The sequence below is a fragment of the Triticum aestivum genome, chromosome 4A (genome assembly GCF_018294505.1).
Source record: "Triticum aestivum cultivar Chinese Spring chromosome 4A, IWGSC CS RefSeq v2.1, whole genome shotgun sequence".
Classification (NCBI taxonomy): Eukaryota; Viridiplantae; Streptophyta; class Magnoliopsida; order Poales; family Poaceae; genus Triticum; species Triticum aestivum.
The window spans coordinates 635,286,154-635,299,625 of NC_057803.1; positions in this window are offsets into that span (position 1 = coordinate 635,286,154).

Here is a 13,472-nt window from a genome sequence, read left to right on the forward strand (position 1 = left end):
CATGAGCTATAGCGGGCATATGGACTCAGCGGCTATATCAAGTAATGCCCAACACCGTAACCAACCGCGCAGGCATGACCCGGTGCAGGATGGAGCCTTTAAGTTGGTGGATCAGGAGAGGTCCGTTAGGAGGCTGAGCGGGCGGTTCAACTGGCAGCTGAGCAGGTGGCTCATCAGGCTTTTCCGGTTTATCCAGCAACCTCTGTTGAGGCAAGAGTGGCCACAAGGACAGGAGGTGTCCCTTGCCTGGTGCCAGCTCTACGTAATGAGCGCTTGCCAAAAGATTTTAAGGGGCCTCGTAGAGTGCCTAATTACACGGCCGACTTGCAGCCTAGGGCATGGATTGAAAGTTATGAGATGGTGATGGAGCTATTGGAGGTCAGCGATGTAGCAATGGCTAAATATTTCACTATGACGTTGGATGGAACAACTCGCACTTGGTTGAAAGGGTTGCCACCCAACTCCATCGGCTCATGGGCGGAGTTAAAAGCCCGGTTCATTCAGAACTTCAAGGACACATGTAAGCAACCTATGTTAATCGTGGACTTGACTAACTGTAAGCAAGAGGAAGGTGAGTCCACGACCCATTGGGTGCGCGGGGTCAAAGAGATAATACATTCATCAGATAAGATGGATGTCGGCTCTGCGGTCTTAATGTTGGAGAAAAATTGCCATTTTGAACCTCTGAAGCAGAAGCTAGGGCGGCTCAAGCGTGATTGTCATGACATGGGCCAGTTGATGGCGACTTTGCTCAAATATGCTGATTCATATAGTACCAAGGACCCCACGTCTGATGAAGAGAAGGCAGGGAAGGGAAAAAAGAACGGCAATGGCAAGGGTCACCAGCATAACCCGATGAATCAAGGAGGTAATAAATGTAAGGCTGACGAGTTTGTGGCTAACGCAGTACACAGGGCAACAACCAACGGCGCAAGGGGAGGCCACCGCCTCGGTCAGGCGGGTCAGGTCCCACCCTTGAGCAACTACTGAATGAACCCTGTCTGAGACACGGCACAGGGAGAATCCAGCTACCCATCTGTGGAAGGACTATACGATGATGAAGGCATTTAAAAATTCCAACATGTTCGATGGTAACCACAGACCTGGCGGCGACGGTTTTCATAGCCCGGCCGCCGGCTCAAGCGGAGGCGGTTTTCACGGCCAGGGCCATCTGGGTAACCAAGGTGGTTATAATCATCAATTCGGCCAAAGTAATCAGCAACAACAGCAGCAGTAGTCCGGGTATCAGAGTAACCCGAAACAGCTGAACAGTGGGCAGTACCACGTATTTACCACTAGTTTGTGCAAGAGGGACCAGAAACTTCATAAGAGGGTTGTAAACGATGTTGAGCCGGCGGTTCCACGTTATCTGAGATGGTCAGAACAGCCTATTGTGTGGAGTAGGGAGGATCACCCTCCCCGGGTTGATAATCCGGGTCACTTGGCTTTGGTGGTGGTGCCTCAGGTTGGTGGATATAAGTTTACTAAGGTGCTCATGGACGGAGGCAGTAGCATCAACATCCTCTATTATGAGACGTTTCGTCGCATGGGGTTGACTGACAAGAGTCTTAAACAATCCAACACTGTTTTTCATGGTGTTGTACCTGGTAAGTCGGCATACCCAGTTGGTAAGATTGAGCTGGAAGTAGCCTTTGGGGATGAATATGACTCTAGGGCTGAGAAGTTAACTTTTGAAGTGGTTAAGATCAAAAGCCCATATCATGCCCTGTTTGGACGGCTGGCTTATGCCAAGTTCATGGCTCGGCCGTGTTATGTATACCTCCAGCTCAAGATGCCGGGTTATAAAGGCACCATCACAGTACATGGAAGCCAGAAAATAGCCCTGGAATGTGAAGAAGGTGATGTTGCGTATGTTGAGTCCGTTTGTGCAACAGAGGAATTAAAGTATTATAATGATAATGTTGACCCGGCAGACATGACGTCTTTGAAGAAGCCAACTACGGAGCATGAATCGGTGTTGAAATTCAAATCAGCTGATGACACCAAGATGGTTGATTTTGTGCCTGGCGACTCATCCAAACAGTTCATTATCAGTGCTAACTTGGACCCAAAATAGAAAAGCACGCTCATCGAGTTCATCTGTGAGAACCGGGACATCTTTGCATGGAAGCCTTCTGACATGCCAGGTGTCTCGAGAGAACTCGCTGAGCACACTCTCAATATTGATCCGAAATTTAAGCCGGTCAGGCAGTTTCTTCCACGGTTTAACGAGGAAAGGCACAAGGCGATTGGAGAAGAGGTGGCCCGACTCTTGGCGACCGGGTTCATTGTTGAAGTTTTTCACCCGGAGTGGTTGGCTAACCCGGTGGTTGTGCTCAAAAAGAACGGCACCTGGCGTATGTGTGTGGATTCGCCGATTTAAACAAGGCTTGTCCGGCTGACCCTTTTGCTCTCCCTCGTATTGATCAGATCATTGATGCTACGGCGGGTTGCGAGCGTTTGAGTTTTTTGGATGCCTATTCGGGTTATCATCATATCAAGATGGCAGTTAAGGACCAGGAGAAGACAGCTTTCATCACTCCGTTTGGAGCCTTCTGCTATGTGTCTATGCCTTTTGGGCTTAAAAGTGCCCAGGCGACTTATCAATGATGTGTGCAGAATTGCCTTCACAATCAGATTGGGCGTAATGTCCATGCTTATGTGGATGATATAGTGGTGAAATCTAGAGAGAAGGAAACCTTTGTAACTGATCTGAAGGAGACATTTGATAACCTCCGGGTCTACAAGATGATGCTTAACCCGGCCAATTGTGTTTTTGGAGTCCCAGCTGGCAAACTCTTGGGTTTTGTGGTATCTAACAGAGGTATTGAGGCTAACCCGGAGAAAATTAAGGCAATTACATCCCTGGCTAAACCGGCATGCATCAATGACGTTCAACGGTTGGCGGGTCGCGTCGCAGCCTTATGTCGGTTCATAAGCCGGTTAGGGGAGAAGGCGATGCCTTTGTATCAAATGATGAAGAAGGCGGATGACTTTGTCTGGAGTGACGCTGCTAACTCTGCTTTTGAGGATCTGAAGAAACAGCTTGCTGAGCCGCCGATTCTTGCTGCTCCGGTTGAGAAAGAGTCGTTGTTGTTGTATGTGGCTGCTAACTCACGTGCTGTCAGTGTCGCCATTGTTGTGGAGCGCAAGGAGGCTGGCAAGGAACATCCGGTCCAACGGCCGGTTTACTACGTCAGTGAGGTGCTCATTGAATCTAAACAAAGATATCCACATTGGCAGAAGCTTGTTTATGGGGTGTTCATGGCAAGCCGGAAGCTCAAGCATTACTTTTAGGTTCACCCAATCACTGTGGTTAGCTCTGCTCCTCTAGGAGACATTATCCAAAATAGAGAAGCCACATGACGAGTCGCCAAGTGGGCTATTGAACTTGGGTCTCATGGTTTGAAGTATATGCCACGTACTGCAATCAAATCTCAAGCGCTGGTTGACTTCATTAATGACTAGACAGAGTTGCAGATGCCAGAGGAGAAACCAAACAACAAATATTGGACGATTCACTTTGATGGGTCCAGACAATTGGAAGGCTCGGGGGTTGGAGTTGTTCTAACTTCTCCTCAAGGTGACAAATTTCGTTATGTGTTACGATTGATGTTTCCTTGCACTAACAATGCAGCTGAGTATGAGGCCTTGCTTCATGGTCTTTGAATGGCTAAGGAAATGAGTTTAAGCCGGGTATGGTGCCTAGGCGATTCAGATCTGGTGACTCAACAAGTGTCAAGCAAGTTGGATTCTAAGGATCCTCTGATGGCGGCTTATCGCCGCGAGGTCGACGCTATTGCGGGGCATTTTAAGGGTTATCAAGTGGAACACATTGACCGCAAAAAGAATGAAGCGGCTGATGCCTTAAGCCGGTTGGGATCTCAGCGTAAGCCGGTGCAACCTAACACCTTTTTAGATGTTTTACATAACCCGTCTGTTAAGTTGCCTACAGAGGAAGATTTGGCCATTCCTGACCCGGAGGCACAGTTGGTGGCGGCTCTTCATGTCATTCCAGATTGGACAGTACCGTTCTTGGCTTACATGACCCGGGGCGAGTTGCCAGAGGACGAGACCCTGTCCCGACAGATAACCCGGCAGTCCAAGTCAATGACAATTTCTGATGGTGAGTTGTATCATCGCAGCGTCACTCGAGCGTTTCAACGATGTGTCTCTCCTGAAGAAGGTCAAGAGATTCTTCGTGAGATCCATGAGGGAGATTGTGGCCATCATGCCGGCTCAAAATCTCTAGTGGCCAAATCTTTTCGTCATGTTTTTACTGGTTAACGGCTCATACTGATGCAGATGATCTGGTCAGTAGGTGAGATGGATGTCAAAAGTTCGCATGACGAGCACACGTACCGTCTCAAGAACTGCGGATGATTCCAATCACTTGGTCGTTTGAAGTTTGGGGGCTTGATATGGTTGGACCTTTCAAAAGATCCAAAGAAAAAAAGACACATCTTTTGGTGGCAGTTGACAAATTCACAAAGTGGGTTGAGGCAGAGCCAGTGAGCAAGTGTGATGCGGCCACGGCGGTTCAGTTCATGAAAAAGGTGATTTTTCGCTTTGGTTTTCCACACAACATTATAACTGACAATGGCACTAATTTGTCCCAAGGTGCTATGGAGGAGTTTTGTCAACGTGAGCATATCCGGCTTGATGTTTCTTCAGTAGCTCACCCCCAATCTAATGGTCATGCTGAGAGAGAAAATCAAGAAATTTTAAAAGGTCTCAAGCCCCGGCTTATGGTTCCTTTACAACGAACACCAGGTTGTTGGGTAGAGGAGTTACCTTCGGTGCTATGGAGTATCAATACCACTCCTAACAGGTCTACAGGTTATACACCTTTCTTCATGGTTTATGGAGCAGAAGCAGTCCTGCCTAGTGACATCCATCATGACTCACCCCGCATGGCGGCTTACGTTGAAGCTAATAATGAACAAGCCCGACAGGATGCACTTGACTTGTTAGATGAGGAACGAGATTTGGCAGTAGCCCGATCAACAATTTACCAACAAGACCTGCGCCGTTATCACAGCCACTGGGTTAAAACTAGAACCTTTCAAGAAGGCGACTTGGTGCTCCGGCTCATCCAGGATCAGTCCGACGCATACAGGCTATCCCCACCTTGGGAAGGGCCCTTTGTGGTCAGTAAGAACTTAAACAATGGGTCATATTACCTTATTGACGTTCGAGAGCACAAAGACTCACGTAAGTCGGAGGAGAAGACCCGCCAGTCGTGGAATATTGCCTAGCTTCGGCCATACTACACCTGAGCCACCGGCTCTCGTCATGTACATACTTTGACGTTGTATATATTATGATAAGTAATAAAACAAGACCTCTGTCCTTTTCCTCTTCAATGGTCATATATCTTTACTATTTTCATCATTTAAATGACTATTAAGGGGCTGATCGTATCCGAATCTAGCTTAACCCTTTTGGTCCGGCTCAGAGAATCTAGCCATAAACTTCATGGTCACTAGGGGGCTTCCTATTCAAACATAGGTCGTATTCGAACCAAAGAGAACATAGCTGTCGTAACCCTCTTGATCAGCTCAAAGCCAAACTCACTAGAGGGCTTCTTAATTGTATCTGAATCATAGCTTAACCCCTTTTGGGTCCAACTTGGATCGTACTCAAATCATGGTCGCTAAAAACCTCTCAAGGTCATTTGGGGGCTTCCTATTCAAACATAGGTCGTAGTCGAACCAAAGAGAACATAGTTGTCGGTACCCTCTTGATCGGCGCAATGCCAAAGCCACTGGGGGCTATATGATTGTATTCGAATCTTAGCTTAACCCCTTTGGTCCGGTTTACTGATCGTATTCGAATCAGAAGCCTCCAATTTTTATTTAAATATTTTGATTTATATTGTCTGAAGCATAGTGTTTTGTCTTACTGTTTTTTATCATCTCAAATTTAACTGTCAGTATGGTTTCAAATTAAACCGGCTCGGTTATTCGACAATGAGTTGCCAAGGCATAACAGTCGTCAGACATACGGAAGTATTGACTTCTACAAAAGATTGGGTTATCAACCTCATCATCCGGGTCATGTAAACCGGCAGTCCAGATTCAAAGAACACAGGTATGACAGTGTCATTCATGAACAGGTTTCTCTGTGTTTTTTCGTTAATCAAAGGTTTTTTAGCCTTCTTTATCTTACATCTGGTTCTGTCTTTTCCACTATGATAATTTCATAAGTCATATACCGGGTGTTTTGACCCGTCCGGTGCTAAACCACCACGATAGCTTTTTAATTATTTACATGAACAGAGTTAAAACATTGCAGATGTAATCATGGATGTGTTGCATATATATATTGACATCATTGGCAAAGATTCATATGCAACATTTTATGCATGATGGCATAGGCAAAACATGCGGTTTTCAAACTAATCTATTACAAGACTTTGAAAGCCCAAAAGATGGTTATGTCTCTCCTCTCGCCGGTTCACCTCCCTCTACTAGTTGGAAGCTGGGATTGGACCAGTCAAAGCCGTTCAGAGCAATGAACTTCGCTTCATTGTCAATCAGGCCGACTGGGTCAACTTCCGGGGTAAAAGTGTGTTGGCGAACCGGCGGGATAAGATCTGTCACCTTATAACAGGGAGTCGCCATCTTCTTATTCTCCATATCAAAACCCGGCTGATATTTGTCGATGTTGGTCTCCTTTCCAAGAATGGTAGCTTGAGGACGAACTCCCCTCACACAGCCAATAAAGTCATCTTGCTCAAATGGAGTCCCGTCTTCCTTCATAGTAGGGTACCCCTTAGCCACATCCACCGGGTCTAAATCCGGCACCCAGGCTTTGGAGCGGCTCAGGGCAGTCAGGGCTCCGGCTCTGGCACATGATCGTTTGACCTCTTGAAACCTAGCGGGTAAGATCGATAACTTCTTCAAGACATCACTCAAACGGTTGGGTCCTTGGTTGGCAGGGGAGATAGTAGCAAGTGCTAGTTGAGCGCCAGTATACAATTGCTCCACCAAGGTATAAACCGCCTTCAGTTTTGTCACACTATCTTGGCTCAGATTTTTACTTCGTGGATCTGCGAGTGTTTTTAACAAAGGCTCAGTAGGCGGCTTATATTCCTGGTCAAAATAAAGTATAAGTGATTAATACAAATGACTTACCGAAGATGGCGGAGACCATTTGAGACACACGGTTTTTAAGCTGGTGAGTTCCGTGGTAACCTGCTCAAGAGCCGCCTCTGCTGTCTCGGCACGTTGTATCAGCAAGGTCTTCTCATCGGCCCATGATTTCTTCTTTTCAATCAAACTGGTCTTTGATTTTTCAGTTTCAGAGAGACTCAATTGAAGTTTGGAGTTAACAGTCTTTATCTCCGCCTCTTGATCCGCCGGCTGGGTCTTTGCATCCGTCAATTGAGATCCCAATTTAGTTAGGGCGGTCTACAAGCATGCACAAGTGTGTCAAGATTTAACTAATGGTTATAATGATTGAAGTCAAAAGTACTTTGCAAACACAATACCACTTGGCACTTGGGGGCTAATGTCTGCCAAAGCAATTTTTAAGCAACATGATTCTTCTATGTTTCAAGTCCCAAGTGTTTTACAAAGTAACAACGCTTGGCACTTGGGGGCTAATGCATGACATTCAGAAGTTTTTAAGTTGAGCGGGATCATACTAATTTGGACTGAGTTAAGACAGTTAAGAAGTTAAGTACCGGTTCATTTATGATAAATTGAGCCGGCCCTTCGGGACTACAGGTGAAAGTTTATACTAATCTGTTGGAGTTAGGAAAAATCTAAAGACAAGGTATCAACCTATATCATAAGTCTACAGATCATTCAGGTTCGTCATAATCTGAAGACTTGGGGGCTCGCAGAGTATATATAAAACAGAGTACATACCTCATATTTCAGTTGCAATTGCTGGACCATCTCAATTTTTGAGTCACGGCTGGAATGCACATGACTGAGATAGCCGGACAGTATGGTCACTAACATTCAGGTGAGTGTAGTGAGAGATATCAAACTGTACTTTCTGCCTTTCTAAGGCCTCCTGTTTGGCAGAATGCCTGGCCAGCACAGTCGGATTACCCGGCACAACAAATCTACTGCCAGTGATCAGAACGTCATGGTCAGAAGACGCTGGCGGGTTAGCTGAACTGGATGGTCTGATGGTGGAGTGATCAACAATGGTTTCATCAGCTGACGGCTCAGGAGGGTCCAATTGAGCATGGACAGCCGGATCTTTTGGCACTTCAGATTGAGCGGGAGGAGTTGATGTTGCCGATTCAAGTGCAGGATTTCTTGGGTCTTCTGCCAGTTTAATAACCTTAGCCTTCTTGGACTTTGCTTGACCACTAAGAAAGATTTTTTATGAGACAGTTAGTATAATGATGCAGTTTTAAAGATGCAGAGGAAAGATGATTTTCCTTACCCAAGGGCAGTCTTGAAAGCCGGAAATTGAGTCTGAGATGAGTCGCTAGAAGAGCGAGAAACCTCCTGCGAAAATAAAATAAAGTTAAAGCATAAGAGGAAATAGATTCACGGATAAAAACAAAGGACAAAGGTAAAATAAACCTCATTCCGGCGTTTTCGAGGAGTTTTTTGTAAGTCAAAAGGTGGTTCATCACCATCATTAGTCTGGGCCTGACGGCGGCTCTCATGTTGCTGCTTTTTCAAAAGAAAATGAGGGCCCAAATAAGCCAAAGGGTGCGAAAACCTTACTTTCCGGGTTACCGGTCAAAGTTTCTGTCTTGGCAAAGGGGTTGAGTCGGACGAGATAGTTACGTCTTCTTCCACGGCCTGGCTTGCCCCCGTGTCGTCTTGGCCATAGTCAGTGTCAATAAGATAGTTGAAAAACTGGGCAAGGGAGTCAAGGGCTACCTCCGACTCAGAAACATCATCCAGCGGGAACATGCCAGATGCAGTCTTCTTCTTCTTGGGCTTCCGGGTCGTTCTCTTGGCGGCTATGGCAGCGGCTCCAGCCTTCTTGGCAGCTTCATGATCATACTTAGCCTTCCAAAAGTCAGATTTGGCCTGTAAACAAATAAACCGGTTAAAAAGTCATGCAAGTATTTAAACTATTGAGGAAGACACAAAAACAGAAAGTGGTCAGGGTTTTTTTTCACCTCTGGTGCCGGGTTAAGTTTGCAGAAGGGGTTTAATCTAACCTTACTGCAGTCCTCGTATTTGCCATTCACGAGGATGATTGACATCGCAACAATGTCTTCTTCAGTTAGTTGTACAGAGTTGTGATGTAGAGAATCATCTGGGGCTCCGCCATATTCATACATCAATTTGGGTCGGCGGCTTAGAGGGATGACCCGCCATGCGATCCAGCAACGAATCAGGTCAACTCCAGTTAAGCCGTTTCCCAATAAAGCTTGAATATTTTTGATAGATGGGATAAGCTTCTTGCGTTCAATAGGAGTAAGCTTGTCGGGGAGCACAAACTTGGAATCAAGACAATCCGTGCGATAACCCGGCAGTGGTTTTTCATCGGCTGGTGATATGTCTTGCAGTAGAACCAGGTTTGATTCCAATCTTTGGGATGGCTTGGTAAGACCACTAAAGGAAAGACGACACCTTGTCGACATTGAATCGAGATTCCGCCGAGTTCCAAGCTAGGGCCGTTGGTACACTCATTCTGGCGGTTCAAATAAAAGTACTCTCTGAAGAGTTCCATAGTCGGCTCCTCTTGAAGATACACCTCACAGAGAACTTGAAAATTGCAGATGTTGGATATGGAATTGGGTCCAAGATCTTGAGGGTGAAGTTTGAAAAAATGAAGAACGTCTCTGAAGAACTTTGAGTCGGGTGGTGAAAAACCCCGATTCATGTGGTCAGTGAAGGTAATAACTTCACCGTCTTTGGGATTAGGTCGTTCCTCGTCCGGGTCAGGAGCACGATAAGACATAATGTTTTTCTCTGGCAAAAATCCAATGGTGACAAACTCTTTCAAGTTATCTTCAGTTACTCTGGAGGGGACCCAGTTGCAGACTGTTGGCGCTTTTGACGGCATGATGAAAAAGGGGAAGCTGAAAAGAAAGTAATTTGCCGGTTCAATTTATTGATGAAGTTACAGGTTCATGATCATGATATAGATGAATAATGGCGGCTTAAATAAGGGCTAATGACATATAAAGGAAAAATAAGTCGGAGTCATAAGCCGACATGACTAAACGGTATTCAAAGGTTGCCAGAATCAAAATTGGCTAAGTGTTAAGACAAATGGGTTTCCCGAGCTGTGGCTATTATTATGGATCAAAATGGTTCAGAAAAGAAAAATAAAGTTAGATGTAAAAAACGGGCACAGAGGAGTTTTTCAGTTATAAAGAGGCATTTATGCAAGAGACGGGGATCTGCTAGCATCTAAAATGGATGAGAAACAACTACCACGTAAGTTCTGCACTACTTTTAGATCAAAAGAGGGTGCGGTAAGAGAGGTTGCAACAAATCTATGACGAACAGCAAAGAACACAAGGAGAAAACCTCCTGAACCCTTTTGCAGATCTATGTGGGTGAGAAGGTGATAGCTTACGGGTGCGGAGTTGCTGCGGAGGATCACCGCCGTTCTCTGGACAGAATCAGGGTGATGCAGCGGCCGGAGTTTAGGATGACGATGCGCTGTGGCGGCGGCGGAGCTCGAGCGGCAGGGAAGGTGCGAGAGGAAGAAGAAGAAAGAGGAAGGAATGGCCAAGCCTATTTATAAGGGGATAAGTGAACAGGCAGGCGCGAAAATCGAGGAAGACCAAAGTAATGATTATCCAGCTAAACGGACGCCTTGATTCTCAGAAGACATTTAAGGATAAGGATCCATTGAAGATGACATCATGGCAGATTTTCATATTTTCTGAAGATGACGTCATGGCGGGTTACAAGAGCTTTTACAAACAGAGGAGAATGGATTTCGTTTAAGGTGTTAGAGATTGACAAGAACAAGGTTCAAATCAACCTGGAGCCTAATGTCGGGGATATAACTACCATGTATGACCCGCCTAGAAGGGGCCGGGTCAATCCTAATAGCGGGTTACTAAAAGTGCAGTGAATATAAAAGGCGATGGTTTAGTATAAGACTTGTAGTAGGCCCAAGCCCAGAGGCGGCTTGAGGCCCATGATTGTAAACCGCCATGAGTAAGAAAGGCTTGTAAAGAAAGGCATGTAAATGAAGTCACCGAGCCGGACACGTTATATGAGTCGGCCGGGACTCTGTAGGCCGCCAGGCGTCAACCCGTGTATATAAGGGGACAACCCGGTGGCGGCTTAGGGCAAGAAACAACAGATCGATAGCAAAGCTAGCGGATTCGCTCCTTGGTCATCGAAACCTAGCAATACAACATCAACTGTACTAGGCCTTACCTTCACCGCAAGGGGCCGAACCAGTATAAACCTCTCGTGTCCTTTGTCCCGATTAACCCGTTTAAGCTTCCTAGTTGCGATGACCCTACGACTAAGTCCTTTCGCTAGGACATCTGCCATGACAATTCCACGACAAGTATTATAACCATATTGTAAAATAGATGCACCATTAGGAATCAAATCGCTAATAAGCCCTTTCATAGTCCATTTTCTTGATCTTGGGTAACTTTTTTAGTTAAACAACCAACACAAAAGTTCAAAAAGGAAAGGAGATAAGGGTCATCGTAGAGCACCCGCTTAGTGCTCTGCAAGTAAGGACCACTAGAATCATTCAATTTAACACTAATAGTTCCCCCAACAATTTCCTAATCCAATCAATCCATTTTTATCAAAACCTCACATGGCATGACAGTCTATCAAAATGTCCCAATTGACTTTACTGTATGCCTTCTCGAAGTCAAGTTTCAGTGCAATACTAGGTTTATTTTTGACATAAGAATGATGCAAGATTTCATGCAAGGTCATAATCCCATCCATAATATCACGACAGTAAAGGCATTCTGGTATACACTAAATAGTGTCAGGCGAATAGTTAAGACTTTTGTAATAATCTTGTAAATGCATCTTAACAGGAAAATTAGTCTACCCTCTACACTGTTGTGTCTGATTAGCATCAGATATCTTAGGGAGCAAAGTGGTAACCTCATAGTACAAGCATTGTACATCAAGGACCCATCATCGAAGCAAGTAAAAATCCTCATCATGTCAGCATTAACCACCTCCCAGCAACATTGAAGAAAATTCAGTAGGAATACTATATGGCCTAGGTGCAAGGTTATAGGTTCATAGAAAATAAGGCATGTTTCAATTAGTTTCAGAGAAAGGTCTAGTGAGATTAAAATTCTTTAATTTAGAGAGTTTCTCCTAGCTTTCCAAATATTAGAAAATAAGTTGCATAAGTTTCAAGGAGGAGGACCAAATAAAACTTTCTAAACATTTGTAGCATCTTTAATAAGATCTTCAGTTCCCTCAATATTCACCTCCCCATCCTAAGAGAAAAAAATAGCATTCCTTTTTTTTGAGGGAAAAAATTTGCATTCCTCCTCTTTCTACCATTCAAAATCCTATGAGAATAGACAGTCTTTCACTCCCCTTTAAGTAACCAATTATCACTTGATTTCAATAACCAAGCTAGCTCTTCCTCAACTAATAAATTCTATAATTCAACACACATGTCAACTTCTCTAGAGTATAGCTCAGCATGCAACATATGAGTCTCCTCTAATTATTCCACACTACCAGTTTCTCTTTTAGATAATTCTTCCTTTTTATAAACATCCCGAGGTAATTAGAGCCCCAACATGTTTTAACCTCTTTATATTGATAATAATAATATCAATATGATGATTGTATTTTACAGGTTGCCACCAAAATTTGGCAACCAGGGGGATAAATGGTTGGCTTTTGAGCCAGTTATGGTCAAATATGAACTCCTCTTATGAGGGAGTAAGCATAAGCTTGCTATCGTCAATATTAAGCAACATGGGGTAATGATAAAAAAGGTCTCTTTTCTTGCAAAAATATCAAAAATTTCTCTAGCAAGTTTCCTTACATAAGTAAGAGGAAAAACATCTTCCCAGAAGAAAGACATTAAAATTCTATACAATTTTTCAATTGTAGGATTTTTATGATTATTCGACCCAGATATACATCCCACCATCCAAATCATCCTCTCTAAGGCATAAAGTATTAATTACATAGTTGAAAACATCTCAAGAGTGAGCCAACTTGGTTTTCTTATTCTTTTGACCCACATGCCTAAGGATATTAAAAACTCCCCCAACAATATAAGGAAAATCCATATCATTACAAAAAGCAGCAAGCTCAGTTGAATACTCAAGTTTATATTCCTCATGGGCAAAGCCATAAACCACTATAATCCCAAATGTATTTCTAAGTTTCTTATCAAACATGATAAGTTGCAACAGATGCTTCCAGCTTTACAGGAAACAACATCGAAAGTTTCTCGTATGACCCCACAGTGTATGCCACCAGACTTTCCAGCGGACGGAATCCAGTTCCAACAAAAAAGGTCACCATGGTCAACCTTTCTCATAAATTTGAAGCAAAACCCTATTT